This window comes from Rhea americana, unplaced genomic scaffold, assembly GCF_003343005.1.
Source record: "Rhea americana isolate MKP2758 unplaced genomic scaffold, rheAme1 scaffold_399, whole genome shotgun sequence".
In the NCBI taxonomy this organism is placed as follows: Eukaryota; Metazoa; Chordata; class Aves; order Rheiformes; family Rheidae; genus Rhea; species Rhea americana.
This window is the reverse complement of record NW_028186533.1, coordinates 270,377-284,225: the sequence shown is the minus strand read 5'-3', so window position 1 is coordinate 284,225 and position 13,849 is coordinate 270,377. Positions and strand designations below refer to the sequence as shown.

General features: G+C 51.8%; 1 protein-coding gene across 9 annotated transcripts in view; it reads left to right on the top strand.

Annotated features, from left to right (window-relative positions):
- The window catches only part of HDAC7 (histone deacetylase 7), a 120,662-nt gene that overhangs the window by 78,583 nt on the left and 28,230 nt on the right, over positions 1 to 13,849 (top strand). Inside the window, exon 1 of one of the 9 annotated variants that reach the window (XM_085313866.1) lies at positions 6,931 to 6,951. The exons of the other annotated variants lie outside the window; for them this stretch is intronic. The gene's annotated coding sequence lies outside the window, so the exon portion shown is untranslated. Of the gene's footprint in view, positions 1 to 6,930; positions 6,952 to 13,849 lie in introns of those variants that run through there. 9 annotated transcript variants of the gene reach the window in all.

Below are 13,849 nucleotides of genomic sequence, written 5' to 3'. Positions count from 1 at the left end.
CCCTACCGCACCCTCCATACCCGCCAGGCACTTTGGCTGCCTCGGGACACCATCGTTCTGCAGCAGTCAGCTAGAAACTGATGCGTGCGCAACTCTGGGCGTCCTCCTGCGACGTTCCTCCTTGCTGAGGACTACTTGCTCTTGCTTTCCCTCGGTGCTGGCAGGTTCCAGCTGCRTGTAGGACACTTGGTAGCAGCCTCTACAGTGTTGTCACAAGCAGGAGGTAAACCCAGAGCGAGAGTTTTTCATTGAAGTAATACTCTTGCCCGAGCTCTCTTGTAGAGTTGGAAGTGGGAGGCAGGACATCTCGTTGTATTTCTTCCACTCTAGTCCTCACACAATGCCAGAAATCCTGCCCTTTTTGCTCTAATGATTTGACTGTGCCACTTAGTGGGGCTTTTCCAGCCCTCGTGGCATTCCTCAGCTTAAACATCTCATTATAAGAGGGGAGAGGTGTGGGCAGGAGCTGTCTGCGACAGTTGCCCACCTGCATTCAGGCTCTTGTTCTTGGCTCTACCTGTGGCTTTTGCCTTCTGACAAGGAGCTTTTCAGTTTTGCTGATAAAAATGAAAATAGGAGGAATGAGCCTGAGTGGCAGGAGGCCAGCAGACCTGTGAAAACTGTTTCTGACAGTGGGGTGGTCAGTGCTTGATGCTCTACCCTGCTTTCTGGAGCCAAATGGGCCTCTTCATAGCACCTCACCTATCTCCTTKCCTGCACCAGCGCAGATCCCAGACTTATCCTTGGTGCATCTGTCAAAGCAATGTCCCTATGGCAAGGCAGAAGGGCTTTTTGGATCCAGGGGCATTCCAGCCTCCTCTGTATTAAGGATTTGATCCCTGCATCTTGCCCAGCTGCRCAGATACAAACTTTGGACCAAAGAACGTGTTATCCCAGCTCTGTTTTAAGGACGCAGATATGGGAGACACTGCAAGACAGACCCACAGCAAAGGATGCCAGAAATGTATTCATGCAGGAAATTGAAAATGTTGTGGCTTCCTTCCTCTACCATAAATAGCTCTTGCCCTAAAACTGAAGTCTGCGCTCAGGGTGTTAGTAATGTTCAGTACTAGCTAGGAGGGATGCTGAAATGTTGTGTATGCTGTCCACCTGCCTTTGGGATTGAAAGGATCCGGTCCCTGGAAATGGGGAGAAGGAAAGGTGCATGGTAAACAGTGGATGCACTTGTGAGATGTGGGATGCACTAAGCTGTATGAAGCACAAGCCTTGTGCACGCCTCCAGGTTTTGAGACAGAAGTCAGTGCTCCAGGGAGGTGCAGCTTCACAGCCTAATGTTTCTCCAGAGTGCACAAGCTGTCCTGGACAAATCTGCTCAGTAGGGACCACTGCATGCCTTCAGATGATCTCAAAGGGAAAAAAATGAAGTTTCCCAGACTAGATGCACTCGTTTGGGAGAAGGCAAGGCAGCACCACTGTGCACTGCATAGATGGGACAAAGAAGGCTTGAGATGGGGGGCTGCCGTGGTGCCTATTTACAGCATGCAGCAGGAGACCAGCAACACCTCACAGGAGCGGTTTCATAGGCTTCACTGAAGCTGCTAATTCATTGCTTCTCAGTAGCTCCAGGTCRATGCAAAGCCTCCAGAGCGTTAGGGGACAAGTGAGCATGCAGTGGTATAGGCACCAGTGGGCTTTGTCCAAGCGTATGAGCTTTGGGAAGGCAACCCTGTCCATGATTACAYGGTGCAGAGCCCTTCTGAAAGTCTTCTTAAACTTGTGATGATTGGCACTGGAGCAAAGCATGGGTAAACTGTAGCTGCACCCCTGCTGATCACAGCATTGTTGACCAAGACAGCTTTGGTGGCTGTAGAAAGGAAGAGAAAAATCCTTTCTACAGAGTTGGAAATTGCCTTGGTAGCTTTTTGCAGAGGGGAAAACAAGGCCTAAAGCAAAGAGGTCCAGATCTAGGTAGCCGGTGGTGCTAATGTATGACAAGATATAGGGGGACCATGCGAATTTGTTAATGTTTTTTGAAGGAAACTGAAGTGTTACTGAAAATCTCCTTCTGCCACCAATATACTAACACTTAATGCCAGCTTATGAGAGAATGTAGCTCTAGTCCCTCCCCACTAAGCACTCCGTAGAACTGCAAGGAGAAGTGGTTTGCGCCTCTCTTTCTTTGGGATGCATCTTATTCAGCTGGGGCTGGCCCTGCTTCTCCTACCTCTTTATTTTCTGCTGTCCTCTGCATTGTGTTGTGCCCAAGTTATTTTTATTATTTTCACTACCAGATCTGCCTTCCAGCCCAGCCTTGGCCCTCAGCCAGTGTTTGCCAAAGGAATTTCCTCCTCTACAGTGTGCGGAAAGGCTCCTATTAAAGGGCAGGTCCTCTTGAGCAGTCACTCACTGAAAGTGGCTATTGTGGGAGTCTGGGGCTTTTGTCTCAGCAATTCCAGATCAAGTAAGACACCACTTCTGAGCCCTGGGCTCTTCCTTGGGGGCTTATGAGTCAAGCTGGGCTCTTTCTGTATTGCACACAGCAATTAAAACAAAAGAAATCATAGACTGAGCTATACTGCTGTTGGCAGCAACCCCTGCACAGCAGTGACCCTTCACAGGCATCACGAGGTGATGCAGGTTCCAGTTTGGGAGGTTTAAGCAAAGGAGATCGAGCCACTGCACAGTGGCAGGAGGCTGTGCATGCAAAGTGCTCTGTGCTGCAGTGGTTGTGGAGGTGGGATGCTCCAGACAACTATTTTGTGCGTGCAGGGGAACAGTGGCAGCAGGAATCTCCTGAAGCAGCACCCAGAGGGACCGTGGGCAGTGGCATGATGTGGGGCAGAGGTGCTGACGAGCCCATTAACATGCTATCCAAACCGGTTGGGAACCTTCTCCTCCACTTATGCAAATTGCCTGGTAATTGAGGAGAGGTTCCTATAATCCTTTGATCTCTCTTTTGCTTCCCTTGGCACTGAGGCTGCATCCTCTTGTGCTGATGTAATCAAACCCAGTGCTGGAACACAAAGCATCCTGCGTGAAGAGGGTGCACACRCTCTTCCCAGGAGCTGTTGGCTGCATGTGTGGAGCTGCTTTCAGCTCTGGCTCTGTTTGCTTCTACCTGCTTAAAGAATATAGGTCCAGAGGAGCTTATCTGCCAATGACTGGTGCCAAAGCTTCTATCTAAAAACCATCTGCTATAGCTGTTGAAAGGGAGATGATGTTGAGGCCCTAGACTGGACTGCAGCATCTTGCTGGAGCCCAAAGCAGCCTGGTCCGAGAAGGAAAATGGCACTGCAAGAAAGAAAATGGCACAGCTAGAGGACACCGGGCTGCCTAAGGTGGAGCAGGAGGACTTGCTTGCACRGAGCTACCACTTTTCATCTCCATTCATCTTTGCCTCTGGGCTGTGGCAATATTTAGGATCTCGGGAAGATCTGGGAGGAGCCACAAACTCCTGCTTGTTTTCCAGCTGCATGCAGACAGTGTCTGCATGTAAGTGTGCACAAGGAGAGGAGATGGGCTGTGGAGATGCCTCGCAAGTTGTGTAGCAGTCCTCAACTAAATGCGTTTGCAGGGCTTGTGCAGGAAGAGTGGTGGAGCACTGCATCATCCCGCTAGGGAGAAAGGCTTCTGATTAACACTAGGAGGAACTTACCTGCGTCCCAATTGTGGGATGCTAGATGGTAGGATGCGCTGAGAATATACTGACCCTCCTGCTTGTGCTGGTGGTGGCTTCTGAGCCAYGTGTAGCGCAGTGCCACTGATTGGGGAATAGCTGGAAGACATCTGTCTGGGCTGTGAAACCASGTGAAGGTGGGCAGAGGGGATCAAACAGGGAGTTTGAAGGCTGGGTAGGGTACAGTATGAGGGATATTTCTCTTCTGTGTTCTTTGAGGCCAAGGACTTTTCCTGATTCTTGGAGGTTTACGTTAGCAGAAGCTGCCTACACTGTTCTGGGGAATACAAGGCGCCACCAGGCAACCTTGGCGTTCCTTCAACGAAGCATTTTGATCACAAATTTCCTTTGGCTTGAGAGGAAATGAAGGTGGTTGAGAGGTTTCCTGGGGATACCTTGCACTCCTCCACACAGCATCCTCCCCTGAGAGCCTTACGGCTATTTGGGATGGGGTTTATGGCTGGTGGGGGTGGGAGGAGTGCAACTGCTAGCAGGAAATGACTGCCAGAGGTTTCCAGCTGAGCCAGACCAGCGGCAGAGAAGGAGCCTGCCTGCTGTCTCATGTCCAGGCTGCGGTTGCAGGAGATGAATTCCTCAGTCCCACCTTGCAGCTCATCCTGTCCTGCACTGCCCCACGGTCACCGCAGTTTGAGGCTATGCTCAAATTGAATGATGTGGGGACTTGGTCCTTCTGCAATGGTAAAAATGCTAGTAAAAATACCACTTATTTACTTTTTTTTTTCTTTTGCAGACCCAAACAACACACACATGTACGTGCGTGTGYGTGTGTGTGTAGGCAAGACTGATAGTGCCATACATAGGCTGGGACACAGGAATGCCTTACGCTGGCATTATAAGCAGCTATTTTGTGAAACCACAACTGCTGTGTTGTCTGCCTGTGACATGATTCAATCCAGCTTGTGCCCAACTCTTTCCATGGCTTAATACCTATGCGTCCCTGCAACCAAACAATCCTAAATTTATACTCCAATCTCTACAATGCAGTTTTCCTTTGCAGTTTTTTTTTCCAAGCTGATCTGCCTCTGCATGTATGTGGTAGGATACTTTGAAAGCTTTAAAAGTTCCTTCCTGGGATAGAGACAGCATCCAGGGAGCTGAGCCCCGTACCTTCACCCGGCCTGTCTGCAAGCTGCTCCAGCTCCTCCGGGAAGCTGTACATTAACATCAAGGAAGTTGCTTGGCAGTTTAAGTACTGCCTTCAGTAAAGTCTTGGTCTGGTATTAAGACTCTGAGCTTTAGGGTAGTTTTGTGCGGTGCAGGGTTACTTTGGGATCCTCTCGACCAGTTTTGCCCTGCAGGCAAAACACTTTTGAGGCTGATCTGAACATGTGAAGCTTAGAGCGCTTTGAAAACCAAACTTTAAGCAGACACCAAACGCACCTGTGAGGTTCTGCTTGCCCAGCCAACTTCATTCACAGGGCAGCCTGCCCAGGGCCTGTGCACAGACCTAAGCAAGTGAGGCATCTCCATGTTTAAGGAGAGCATCCGTATTTCCAGCAGATGTAGCTGTACCTCTTCCATGCTTAAGCAGCAAGGATGAACAAGTCCTGGAGGGTTTGTAACACATATTCTGCCAGTGAAGTCGTACACTCTGCTCTAGAAGGATGCTCCTGTTATGCATAGAGYGGTCCCGTGTCTCTGGTGAGCTTGGATGGGGAACACCTATACTGGCAAGCGGATTAAGCCTAAGGTGTAGAGCAGACTGAGAAGCTATGGGGTCTTCTGCATTGCCTGTGTGAAAGGGGAGTCCCAGATCCAATAATATTGTCATGTGGACTTATTCTGATGTACTGGGGATGAGAGAAAAGGTCCCTGGTCAAGACTTAAGATGGTAACTGAGTTAGTGATACACAGCTTAGATGTTATCAAGATCTCCAACCRTTGTCCCGGCATCTGTTCCTCAAGAGTGTGGCATTTTATCAGCCTGGAGAGCTGATTACCATTGCCTGCAGAACATGGGCTTAGTCCTGCTCCTTCYTGTACATCAGATCTGCTCCTGCTTGGTGCAAGCGTATCACTGRTGGCCATGCAGRCATTTGCAAAGATGCTGTTGCAATRGACTGTTGGGACTATTCAAGGAAAGAAACCTACTGTGGCTGTCAGGATGTAGGGGCACCCTGGATCCTGCCTAGCTCAGGGAAATAAAAGATATGACTTCTGTATCCTTCCAGCATCTCCCAGCTCACTCCAGGAGTCTGCTGGGATCTCTGCTTTGTAGTTTGGTATAAAGAGCAGCATGTCCCTGAGCATTTCAGTAAAGGAGACCAGTGGTGTGTCAGAACCTCTTTGGGAGCATTACTAAAGTGGCAGAGCCTGATGCAAAGCTTTTTTTTGGCCATCCCTGCAGCGCTAGCTGCCTTCACCACACCAAGAGATTCTGGGTCCCAGAGTTAGATGTTTCAAAATCTTAACTGCGCACATTTGTGGAGAGAAAATTCCAAGGAAGGCTATTAAATGTCTGACTCAAAGGTCATGAGCCACAAATAACCAGCAAGGGTAATTGGAGGAAGTATCTCTCCAGGCTTGCCTTGATCTGCTCTTTTCCCTAGGCCTGGTGCRAAGCTTATTTGCAGAGTTTCTTCTGATCTATGTGCTTGAAAAATCTAAATTGAATACTTCATTCACAAGAGAATAAATGTATTCTGGGTGGTTTCAGGTATACTGGCTATAGTMCTGCTTCATCACTTTGAAGAAAGGGTTTTATAATAACACATGTGACTTTGCCAAACTTTAATCATTGGGTGCCTCAATTTTTTTTTTTTGATAGCTTTCTAAAAAAAAAGAAAAATAGGCTTTTTGCAAGAATTAAACTAAAAAATGTGGTTTTAGCCTTGCAGAAAAACCTCCTTGGGGCATTTCGTAAAGATGCATCACTCTCTTCTCATTTTGTAGCAGGAATTTGATGTCTGGTAGGGAGGAGTGAGATCCACCCACATCTGGCCAATTCATGGAGCCCTTGAAACTCCTAGTTAACATGCTCAATAAAGAGTTATCAAGAGTTTGGCAACCGAGCGCTCCAAACATTACATCTTCCCTGAACGTTGTCTGTTCTCTTACGGCTCTCGCGGGATGCCGCGTACGGCCTTTCCGTTTGGGGACCGCCGTGCRGTCGTGCAGGGCTTTCCCTATATAGTTGCTTTTCTCCCTTGCTCCTGGGATTGGGAAGGCGGAGGCTCCCCTGCGCTCCCCCCGACAGGCGGGTTGCGAGGGGCGGAAGGAGAAAAATGCCTGCAATGCTCCGAGCGCGAGGGGTCTTGCAAGGAAACCTTCCGGGGACGTGCTAGCGAGTCGAGGTAGGTGGAGCAGAGGGACGCGCGACCGCCGGCGCGCGCCCTTCTGCCGGCCGTGCAGCGTGAACTCGGGGGGTTCCCGCGGGCTGGACGTTTCTTTGCTGCCGGCCGCAGATCTGCGGAAGATCTGTGACGGCGCCTGTGTGTCCCCACTCCTGTAGCAGCTGGTCAGAGATAACAGAGCGACTTTTGGCGTTTCACTTTGATTCGAAGGGAGCAGAGCGCTTGGTCCCAGAATTAAAGACAGTGTCTTAGTGCGTGTGCCCAAAGGGCCAAAACGAGGTTATATAAGGTACCCTGACTCCGGGATTTCCTATTTCTTGAGTCCTGGCTTTGTGATCTTAATGTTACTTCAACATAAGTTTTTTTCGTGTGGTTTCTTATTTAAGTGTTTTTAATTTGCACAATCTCCCTCCAGCTAAATTTTGTTGCTGGTGCGTGGCTCTGAAGAAGACCTTTTCCTTTTATTAGAGAGGAATGTTTTTAATCACATGCATTCTTCAACCCAGCTGAACTCTGAACCTTTTGCCGCTAATCAACATAAGATGGGAAACAGTTTTCAAAAACTGCATTTAACTGCTGCTCGGACTCGGGCATAACTCTTCGCTGCGTGCGATCGCCTTGGAGGCGGCGTTGGGATGGTTGGCACACGTCAGAGTCGCGCAGCGCTGCAAAACCCTTCAGCCCGCCTTCATGGCAGGCAGGAGGGAAGATCATGGGATGCACAGAAAACTGTAGCTCTCATGCGGCCTTTTTGGTCCTTAATAACCTGCTGGTTCTACTATTTTGTTTGCTTCCTGCTTTATTTCCCTCTTATATAACTGCAGCTCTTTGTTGACAACTGATCTTGCCTCTTTAAAAAAAAAAAAGAATCAGGAAATGCCAAAGCAAAGATTTCTGCAGTGTTTTTTTTTTTTTTTGGGGGGGGGGGAAAGGCCATCTTTCTTAGGGCAGCAGCGTGCTTAGTGTTTTCCCCTTCAAAGCGTGACCTACACAAGCGACGTATTAATACACTCAGCCTGGGAAACTCACTGCCACCAGACCTCGCTCCGGCCAAAAGCTTAGCAGGAGTCCAAGCAGCACTTGAACGTTTCTGCGYGGCACGTGACCATTTATGTAAGAGAAGCTTTAAAAGCAAGTGCTGTGCGTTCGCTTTGTGAAGGAAGGAGCCCGGCCATTTCCGTCGGAGAGTCAAGTACTTGCTCCACGGGCTGGGCAGCTGCAACCTCTGCGGCTTCATCACTTGGAGCGGTTGGTGCCTCTTYGGTGCTCGTGTTTCCCAGTGTCCCGTTGCAGCAGACACGGGTAGCTCTTGCATTCCGGTGCTGCAAAACCCTGARATTTTGGGATACATCTCTTGACTTTCTCTGTCCGACTTCTACACTCAGCGTTGCAAGGTTTTACCTTGTCCTGGTTGCCCAGAGCTGGACAGGGCAAACACCTGCCCCAGCAGGTGGACCTCAGAAAGGTCCTTTCTCCTACCTGCATGGTTTGGGCTCTCTCTGCAGCCAAAGCAGCGGGTCGTGACACTTCTTTCAAGCGCACTTGCTCTGCGCCTYTCCCCACCTTGCACAGTGTTTCTGCTGTTTTCTCTGTGCTGTGCCACGCTGAGGAATAGGCCAGGCCTCCCGAGAGCGTGAGCAATCTGGAAAATGTTTGTAACCCGTTCTGCGTTGCCGAGCACAGAGCGTGCATTCACGTTCGTACCGCCAAAGGCTTTCCCAGGGCACGCCAGGGAGAGACTCCGCACCAAAGCTCTCCCCCGGCGTGCCGGGCTTGCTGTGTTGCAATCTCCCCTTCCCGCTGACGAAGGGTGAAGCCGCAGCAGCTGCTACCTAGCCAGGTGCAGATGGGCTTGTGCAATTGGCTTGGCAGTCTTGGGAAACCGCCTTCCTGCGGGAACGGAGGTGCAGAGCGTTGCGATTTGCCTCGACTTCCTGCAGGCGCGCTGGCTCGGTGGCRTGTTTTCCCCATGGTGACCTGGCTGTGCAAGGAAGGGAGGTACAGGGTGACCCAGAAAGTCACCCGTTGTGGGCCTTACGGTAGCACTGTATCCTGACATCCCAAATACTTCTGCCTTACCCCTGGACCACGGAGTGGAAACAAGGGTAAAGTAACAAATTGTCCTCCTAGCCACCTTCACCCCCCCCAGCCCTCCTGGGAGAGAGAGGCTGATGCCACCCTACTTCACCCCCCAGGTACCGCCAAGGTCATTCAGGCTGAGCTCTGTGATTAATGATTTAATTAGAGGGGACAAGGTAAGAAAGTATCATGAAGTCTTTGCAAAGAGGCTGAATGTCACTGCATTTCAGGGGCTGAATTTCGGTGCAGGGTCACCTGCAAGCCCCTCTTTGAGCCCTGCCATATGCATTGCAACAGCTTCCCCAGTCCCACAACGGTCTTGCTTCTCCCAGATGACATGTTGGCTGCCGAAATATTTCCAGCCTGAGCGGTCGTGTGAAGACCCGTTTGCCACCAGTGCCGTCCTTCCCATGTGAATGTTCTTGTGAACTAAAAATAATTTGCAAAAATGTTGGCAGCCGGACATCCAGCAGGGATAGGATCCTGTCCCAGAAACCTTTTACGCCTCTTCCCTGGGTGGATGCTCGCAGCTCGATTCTCCCGACCCCCGACGCAGATCGGACCCGTTCTCGTCCAAGCGGGTGAGGAGAGGAGGGCGGCGGGCTCAACCTGCTGAGGTTGCACCGAGGCCAACGCTCACATGCTGCTCTTGGCCTGTCTGCGGGTCTTATTTATTGGTCGTGCCGTGACGTGGTGCTGGAGCCCCGGCGATAGCGGCTTGCAGGGGTTGGAATGTGACCTCGTCCGATTTGGGGAGAGGGTGCAGACCCCCACCCCACCCCAGGGGCCRTCCTGGGGCTGTGCTTTCTGGCAGCAGGCCCTTTCTCGGGCGAGGGGAAGAGGAGGAGCTGCCTGYGCTTGCCTGGCTGACTGCCCCCTGAATCATGTGTGAGCATCGGAGGCTGATGGGGAGGGGAGTTGTTTACTGTAACTCTTGGCGGAGGTCCCGGCATGAAACCCCAAATGAATTCAAGCTGCAGCAGGAGGTCACGGCTGAAGCAACCAGCTCCCAAGGCAGGAAGAGCTTTGCAAGGCGAGCCAGAGCTGCTGGAGCCTGGGCTGGAACGGGAGGGATGCGTGGCATCCCGGGAGAGCCGCTGGACACAGGTGGAGCCAGACAGAGGCAATGCCACGTGCCGGAGGGGGTCCCAGCGCTGCGACAGCGGCGGAGGCTCCCGCCAGGGGCCTGGGATGTGTTCCCAGCTCTGCTGCCTCCGACTGGTCCGTGTCCCTCTCCTGGACAGTGAGACCGTTCCTCCTCTCTTAACCGCTTTCAGATGGGAGGCTGGAAAGCATTCCTGCCAGGCCCGGTGTCTTTCTGCTTGCTCTGCCATGCTCCTCCACCCCACGTTGCACCACAGGCATCTCTGCAGCTTTGCCTTGGTGCCAGCCCAGGCAGCCTCTGCCCTAGGCTCAGTTTTCACCACCCCTCTGTGATGAGGCTCCCTGGCAGAGCCCTGCAAACCTGCTTTTGCCGCAGGAGTCCTTGAGGAGCTGGTTGCACTGCATTCCCCGCCCCCCCACCCCCAGCTGGAAGCTGCTGGATGTGCTAAGGGGATGGGGAAGGCCTGGTCCTCCTTGCCACTGCCACCCTGACGTTTGTCACATAAAAATTTAATGTTTCTCTGTTCTGGAAACTGCCCTCTGAGTTTGGAAGAGCTTTCATCCATGCTGCCCGGGCGAGAGGTTGTGAAGTCCAGGTTGGCACTGGTCTGAAACCCTACTTGCCAAACCAGGGCAATTTAGGCTAGTTTGCACCCAAGGAACCTTTATTCATTCTGCTCCCCCTGCTTCCCTCGATCCTCCCTTTCTCCTGAAGGATGACCACGTTTCCCTAAAGCTTCCTCAACTGCGAAAGAGGCTAGTGAAAGCCTGCCCTGTGCAGCACATAGCAACATGCTCTGTGCACAAAGCTTTGCAGCCCCTAAAGATCTGGAAGGGCTGCAGGCACGCAGGAGGGTCCGTGCAATCTCTCTTGACGGCAGCTCTCCCTGTAACTGGTGCCTCTTGGCTACAGAGATGCTCGACAGCCTTTTTCCTGGCTCTGTGCGAGCGGCAAGGAGTTGTTTTTCTGGATGCTCGCAGCTGGCCGCTCGCCTGCCCGTCCTCCCTCTTCCCTAGCGCACACATTTCCCTCCCACTTCTTCTCTTCCGCTGGTTCGGGGTTTGTTTTCAGAAAGGACTCCAGCAGACGTGGTGGAGAGATTCGCAGGTCTCGTGCGTGTCCCTTCCCCCTCAGCTCTGTGCCGCCGTCCTTCTCTTGCCCTCTGCCTCTCAAGGTGCCTGCAACACCCCGTGCTTTGTGGGCACTGATGGAGGCGTTTGGTTGCCCTTAAGACTTTCTTGCCCCCTTCTGTGCCCCGCAGAGATGCCGTAAGGGCAGCGTCGGGCCGTGCCGAAGCAGGTTACTTCTGTTGATGGAAAGGTGAAAATGTGACTAYTGCTGCTGGGCTTTGGCTGACACAAAGCTGTGCAGGGACCTCTCTGCTGGGTATTTTTAGTATCAGAACCGGAGAGGAAGGCTGTGACCGCTGGTCTTGGCATGCTGCTGGCTTTGAGGACTGACGATGGATGCTGAGTCCCTTCCTTTTTGTTCTTCCACTTTCCCCTCTGAATAACGAACGGTCCTACTTATAAACAGCTCTTCCCACTTCCTTGATGTTTCAACATCCCTAACAGGAGGYGTTGGAAAGGCCTTAAAGCTGAGCCTGACACTCTCAGTCCTCTACATTTCACAGCTCCTGTCCCTTCATGGTGTACCACAAGACAGTGATAYTTGACTGGCAGGGACCAAGGAATAGCTGAGCTTCAGAAAGTTCCTGTAGATGGAGAGCATCATGTGACAGAGCAGAGGTTTGGCTCAGTTGGGAGCTGTCAGAAGTCACCATTTCCCATCCTGAGTTTTTACTTGTTACAATTTGTCCTTGTCCGGCTGCCAGCAGCTTCGCATGTTCAGTTCGCGCTACACACGCATCACTGCCGCCTTGCTTCAGCCTTCCTCCCGCAGAGCATCCCCGAGGGGGCTTGGCCAGCACCAGTGCCCTCCGGCATCATCATCCTCACCAGGAGATGGGAACACACACAAGCTGGGAAGCAGGAGATAGCAACCTGCAACACTATCTGCTTATCGCAGGCATCTTTCAAAATCCCTGATATTTGGCAAGAACTCAAAGCCCACTGGGGATTTCCAGTGCTGGGAGACTTCTGGAGCAGCAGGCAGGTAGCTACCTCCCAGTGAGCCTATGCTGGCACGTACTGGTGTGGTGCTCCTAGGAGGTGGGAGTCTATGAGTGCACAGCACGGCATCTTCTCAAGGAGCAATGGAGCATCCTGAGATGAATCCAGCAACTTGGCGAAGGATGCTGGCCATGCCCAGGCACATACCTGGCCTCTTGCASGAGTCAAAGGGCCCGTAGTTGGTGAAACAGAGGGCCACAAGAGAAGACTGGGGATCTCCTCACTRAACATAACTCTGCTCCCAACAAAGGCTGTATTCTTCCCACCGTTGCTCTCTTAACAGGCAGGTGCATCCATCCTATAATCCTCCCGTGTGTCACATCTTGGATTCTTGTTTGCAGAGAGCCCAAGCTCATAAAAGTGCAGCTGAAACCTACTCATCCGCTTACGCTGCACCCAGCCTCCAGAAGGGTGCYGTGGGTCTCATCATGCCCTTCTGATGGCATCGTGCTACCACCAACCCCAAGGCATCACTGATGATGGGGTGGAGGAACTTCCCGGCTCTGGTGTTATCTTCCTCAACCTCACTATCACACTGGTTGCGGTGCGGCAGGCGGCCCGTAACAATTAGAGCCAATTAGCYGAGAGACAAATGAAATCCCAGGCAGTTACCAGTGAGATAAAGAGCTGACAAAAGAACAGAGTGAACCCTGTGATGGGGTTTCTTTCCTGGAGAATTTAGCTGGTCCCTTTAGAGGAACGTTTGCCCATGTTGACCTAAGGGAGGTTCCCCCATGGAGGAAGGGGAAAGCTGCAGTGCACCAGGGTGGCAGATTGCCTGCAGGGCCGCAGGGCATCACCCTGTCCTCTGCAGCGGGGGAGCGAGTTGTGCCAGGCTTGCTTGGCCTCACCGCTGCAGTGTTTCACTTAGCATAGGTTGCTTTTGCAAAGCTTTTAGTCATTCTTAGGTAGGTGAGTTSCCTTGAACCCTGTTCCCCAAGAGTTTCGGCAGGAGGTGTGTGTGTGTGGAGGGAGGCTGTTAAATGCCACATCACCGGTCAGGGTCCTGCAGTGATTTCTCTTGTAATATTGCAATAATCAGCATGAACTCCCTGATGCTGGTAAGGCTAAGGTTTGAACAGCACAGGGTGTGGYCTTGTTCTCTTCCTATAAAATAACATTTGCATTCGGTTTTGTTATTTGAACTGCTTTTGCAAAACAGTTCACATTCAGGCCTGTAGTGTCCTTGGCCCTGCGTCCTGCAAGAGCATCTCCTTTGCAGTGTCTTTTAATGCTAATTTTCCTGGTCACCCAGCCCTTTCCAGCTCCCTGCGCTGCGATGCCTGTGGCAAAGTGCAAAGCTGCAGTGCCCACGGATGCCTTGCAGCCGCTTGTGTTGGGTTGGGGACGTTGCGGGATAGTCCAGGATGTCTGTGCAACTTTCAGTTGTTGGTTTGCACCATCGTGGGCACAGATGTCCTTCCTCCCTTTGCTTGGTCAGCTTGCTGCCTTGTCAGTGTGTCATATGGAGCAAACCACGTCCCACTTGCCCTCACCATCCCTACTCTGTGCTGTAGAGTTGCATATCCCATTCCAGCCTGGCTTTTGCAGATGTCCTCATCCGTGCAAGGTTGRTTCTCAG